Source organism: Chiloscyllium punctatum, chromosome 9 (assembly GCF_047496795.1).
Source record: "Chiloscyllium punctatum isolate Juve2018m chromosome 9, sChiPun1.3, whole genome shotgun sequence".
NCBI lineage: Eukaryota > Metazoa > Chordata > Chondrichthyes > Orectolobiformes > Hemiscylliidae > Chiloscyllium > Chiloscyllium punctatum.
Window position 1 is genome coordinate 109,320,257 of NC_092747.1, and position 6,000 is coordinate 109,326,256.

Genomic DNA, 6,000 nt, shown 5'->3' on the forward strand with positions numbered 1-6,000 from the left:
TGGAAATAATTTCTCCTTATTTATTCTATTGAAACCTGTCATTATATTGATCATCTCAATCAAATCTCCCCATAAATTTGAATTGAAGTAGCTTTATTGTCACATATACTCAAATAAGTACAGTGAAACATTTACAAGTGACTACTTACAGTGCCATCTTACGTACAAGATACCTAGGTACATATTCTTCAGTACAAGTTCATAGGAAAATAAATGAAAAATAAACAAATAAAACGTCCAGCATTATAGATCGTAGGAATAAATTAGAGAATAGAGAAATAAAAAGTTCAGAAAAACAGTCCTTTCAATCTGGTTCATGCTGACATCTAGCCTCCAATCTGCACCAGGCCTTGACTCCAGACCATGCTCCACCTGAATGCTCTTGAGGCCAGAAGGCCATTCTGGAATCACCTAATGGCAAGAAGACCATACTGAGGCCATGATGGAGCAACTGAAAGACCACCACACTGGGCCGAGAGACCACCACACTGGGCCGAGAGACTACACTGGGCCGGGAAACCGTCTTGCCAGGCCAAGAGACCGTCACACCAAGCAGAGGGACCACCACACTGGGCTGAGATACCGCTATGCCAGGCCATGAGACCACCACTCCGGGCAGAGGGACCACCATGCCGGGCTGAGGGACAACCACGCCGGGCTGAGGGACCATTACACTGGGCTGAAGGATCACCATGCCAGACTGAGGGACAACCACGCTGGGTCGAGAGACTGCCATGCCAGGCCGAGAGACCGTCACGCCAAGCAGATGTACCACCATGCCAGGCCAAGGGACCAGCACATTGGGCCAAGAGACCACCACACTGGATGAGAGACTGCCACGCTGGGCTGAGAGACCACCACACTGGGCTGAAGGACCACCATACTGGGCTGAGAGACCACCACACTGGGCTGAAGGACCACCATGCCAGGCCAAGAGACCACCACGCCGGGTCAAAAGACCACCACACTGGACTGGAGACCGTGACACCGGGCCAAGAGACCATTGCGCATTCTCTGCTCAAAGGTGAAACAATCCCAGTGCCTCCATGAATTTGCAGTCCTTCATCCTTGGATCTGGAATGCTTGAAATGTTTCCTAAAGTGTGGGGGCTTGGTTTGGAGACAATTCTCTAACTTGAGCTCTAATGCTCTTGCTGTTGCACTCTATACCTTTATTTATAAAGCTGAGAATCCAGTATGCTTGTTTAACTATATTCTCCAATGGATAATTTGGAGTCATCACTGCTCTGTTTCTCATGTAATGAAATGTGTATCGTTATGAGTCACTCTACCTTCCATCACAATGGAAAAGAACTAAAAAAAATTTGGGAAAACAGAACACAAATAATAAATGAAAGTTCCAATCTGATTTTCAGTTTCTGAAATATAAATAAAATAAGGGAATTAGTATCTCTGAGGTGGAATGCGTTCAAGAATCCCATTAACTTTACAAACATGCATAAAGGAGACATTTCACAATTATGCAGATTATAGACACTACTTATCAAATTAATATTGACAACATGTCAAACAGATTGAGTCCTTACTTTAAGCAGAGATATCTGTTGCAGAATTTCAAGCTCATTAATCCTTAGGTTAATTTGAAAGCTAAGAATTTGACACTATCACTTCCAAAATTTAATTATATTTGAGATCCACCTAGTGGACATTAGGAGCATTGCAGCATTGGCACTGAACAGCTGAGCTCAGGTTAACCTTTAAAATTCACTCAAGGGATGTGGGTGTTGCTGACTGGGCCAGCATTTATTGTTCGTCCCTAGTTGCCCTTAAGAAGGTGATGGTGAGCTACCTTCTTGAACCGCTGCAATCCATGTGCTGTATGTAGACCCTTAGGGAGGGAGTTCCTGGAGGGGATTTTGAAGGTTGTGGTGTTCCCATCAACATGCTCTGTAATTTCTCTTTTTGCTGCTTAAACCTCTGAATGGCACCTTCCAGAAGCAGAACCCATTCATTGGCACACCAATCAGTGGACATGGAGCTTCCCAGAGACTGTGCAGCTGAGCGGCTTAGAGAGAACATTGATTCCCTTTTATTTGCTGCTCTTGTCCTTCCAAATGGTCATGGTCATGGATTTGGAAGGTACTGTGTCTTGATGAATTTCAGCAGTGCATCTTGCAGTTGGTACACACTGCCATTGCTGCATGGCATTGGTGGAGGTGTGAATTTTTGTGGATGTGGTGCCAATCCAGCAGGCTGCTTTGACCTGATGGTGTCAAGCTTTTTGAGTATTCTTGCAGCTGCACCCATCCAGGCAAGTGGGGAGTGTTCCATCATACTTCTGACTGGTATCTTGTAGATGGTGGACATGCTTTGGAGAGTCAGGGGATGAGTTACTCACTGGAGGATTCCTAACCTCTGACCTGCTTTTGTAGGGATAGTGTTCTTTGGCTCTCCAATCAGTTTCTAAACAATGGTAATACTCAGGACATTGATAATGGGGGATTCAGCGACGGTAATGCCATTGAGTGTTAAGAGAGGATCTTCATTGATTGGCACTTGTGTGCTGTATAGGTTACTTGCCACTTGTCAGCCCAAACCTGGATATTATGGAGGTCTTGCTCATTTGGAAATGGACTGCCTCAATTTCTGAGGAATTGCAAACGGTGCTGAATGTTGTACAATCATTAGCGAACATGCCACCTCTGATCTACAACATCTAAAGTTTAAGTGAAGACACTTAAACGCAAACCTAAAATGGTTTTACACTCCTGACTTCCACCCCTTATGAGAAAACAAAAACACCACATTTTCTTGCTGTGTGCAAATTGGTTGCTTCATTTCATTTCACTTCAAAATGCAGCATCGCAGAATTCACTCCACTTTGCTACGTCATCCTCTGTTTTAGGTAACTGTCAGTTTTGTCAAGTTTGTTTTGGAGGCTATTTTGCTGTGAGGCCTAACAAGGTCATTACCAAACTCACCTCATTAACTTCCCCCTCATACCCCTAAAGTGCCCCTTTCTCCCGGTTTAATCCCCATTTTATCACACGCTATTCCCAGAACAACTTGGCACTTAGCGGGTATCTACCCAAAGACTAGCATCCCTGACTTTTTAAAAAGGACACTGTGCCCATGGTCAGGCATTGGTGATCTAGCATTGCCCCACACCAGTAATATGATAGCGTAGCAGCTACAAAGCCACACACCTCACAACACATCGCAGGTATGGCTGACACTCCCTCACACATAAAACTCCATCCTCTCATCTAAGTTGCTGTTTTGCTACCAGGACACGGGTATGTGCCATCAAAGCCATCTCTCTGAGTCACCGCTATGCTGTTCCTGACGTCCACTAGAGAGCTGCAGCTTGTCATTGTCCAGGAGGGGAACATCAAATACAGCCAAGCGATTGGGCATTTCCAAGGACGTGGTTCTATTTTCAGCGAACACAAACAGGAGGATTAGAGGCTGCAGCTTGCTCTCACAAGGCAGGCCAAATGCTGGCTGACGACTGCTTAACATTCCTTGAAGGTTTGCTACTCCTAGCTCTTGCCGTTTGGAACTGGGCGTCAATCCACTCCTTCCTGCTTTGTACACCACTGTGCTTGGTCTCGCACAAGGAGAGCTTCTCCCTTCCTAGAGTCTTTATCCTCCTTCTTGGAAGCCTGCTCCTGTTCTCTTAGTTCCTCAGAATTTACCCCAGCCCCCTGCTGCCTGCTCCAACTGTGCAGAGTGGCTGGCACATTCAGGACTCTGTTTGCACAACACTGGAGGGCCTCCTTGGACCATCCAAGCAGCAGAACCAAATCTCAAACGACGCTATCATCCGCTTCATCAAAGCCCTGGTCATAGCAAAACACCATAACACACAGGAGCAGAAGCCAGCCATTCGGCCCATCAAGGCTGTGCTGCCATTCAGTGAGATCATGGCCATACTAACTTGGTGAAAATGCCACCATGATTGAGTGAGCAGCACATTGCATCTGAAAGGGACTGGGCACTGATCTCAAACCTACAAAACTGTCCAACCTGTCATTGTATTCAGTGTAGTATGATGCGGCGATCTCAATCTCCCAGCAACCTCGTAGGTTTCAGTGAGAGGACAGTTGTGGCCAGCACTCACCTCACTTTAACTCACTTCCACTATCTTCTGCATAGTTTACCTGCTGCAAGGACTAACGGCATTGTGCAAATTGCCTTTTGATCTACATTCAGACCCTCAACATGTTCACTCTGCATGCACTGCAACTGGGCAAATAAACGATTAGAAACAATTAGCTGCAGTTTGTAAATGCATGCTCCATGTATTTACCCTTTCAGTTTGCTAGTGTCCAGCAGATGTGGATCCGTGCCAGCCATCATATTGACAGTGACTCCACCCACCCTGGGCATCATTCAGCTATTTTCCTGAGAATGGTGAGTGAGTGCAGGAGACACAGCCCTGGCTTAACAGTGGCCCGACTTCACTGAATTGAGGACTACACCTCACCTACACCAGCATGGCCATTGGTGCGGTGTTTTCACCAACACAGATTGATGTTTTGTGTGCCTTTCAGTAAAATGCACCACACCGTCAGACACATCCCTACTGACAAGTATGACAAACTGTATCTGTGTCCGTCAGCACAAACTTGCACGCCACTCCAACAGCACAGCATCTGGATGAAGTGCCAACTCCCTAAAAGGCTGGATACAGCATGGCGTGGCAAGATACTGCAGAATCACTGGGGGTGTTCAGGTAGATGCTAGTTAAGCAAACACTAGGACAGGCCTAAGATGCAGTCTGGTCTGATCCGTGAACTGTCCCTGTGCACAAACTGTCTCTGCTGCAGCCTTTCAATGCTAGTTACACCTACAATGCAGGTCGAGGGTTTCCTGAGGGCTTGGCACTTATGGAAAGCCAATGTCCATGGACAAGGGGTGAATGTGGCTGGTGCCTGTGCCGAACTGAAATTACCAGGTACCTACATGTACTGCCATGTTGAGAACTCTCAGTATGCACTTTGCTCAGTGAGTTTGATTTTTTTTAAAAATCTGGTCAGTGAGTTTGATATGATAGGAAGCTGCAGACAAGGTATGCAGGTTAACAAGGTTTTAAACAAGCAATAATCCCTGTTAATAGGCAACTCCCCACAGCCGAGAGAGACTTGTCTCATTGCCTGGAAATGGTATAAAAGGTGCAGCGAGTTGCTTCTGATGTTGATGTGGGTCTCACCAGACTTCTTGCATAATTTTTGTCCAGAGTCAATGTCATTCAGGGCCCTATAAGAATCCAATCAATATCTTCACTGTAAAAATAAGTCATGCTGAAAATTAGTCTGCACCTGACTTTAGCTATAGCTATGCCATTAGCTGAGTCACCTCAGAGTGGGAACAAATATTCATTGTAGATGTTGTCAATACGCATTTATTTTCCAATTTTTTTTATTTCAAAAATATACTTAATTCATAAAATAATTTGATGGTCTGTACAGTTGGTCATGCCATACATACATAAACATTTGCATACAGAGATCAGAATTTATCACTTGTATATACAGGTCTGTACATTTATCAATCATATGTCCATATATTTAGCTGAGGCGTCAGCAGAGCCCAAATGACTGCGTGGGCCCCCTGTCCTTCTTAGGCAGGCAGATGTTACACAGTGGTCTTTCCCCACCACGCCTTGGCGGCAGCTGCCCCAAACTTCAGCGCGTCCCTCAACACATAGTCCTGGACCTTGGAATGTGCCAGTCTGCAACACTCAGTCGGGGTCAACTCCTTCAGCTGGAAGATCAACAGGTTTCGGACTGCCCAGAGAGTCCAACAATAGACCACAAGAGGGCGATAGTTGCATTTTTGTTGGCTTCTGAGAGTGTTCTTAACAGCATCTTCTTCGATTCAGTGTTAACAATGTCAAAAATCAGACCACAGCAGGTTTTGACTTTGTCTGCCCTTGTCCAACTACAGCATCTCCACATCACGTGTTTTAACAATGTTATAAAATCTTGCAGCACATGAAGAAACTCTTCAACCCAAAATGTATGCTGATTTTCAG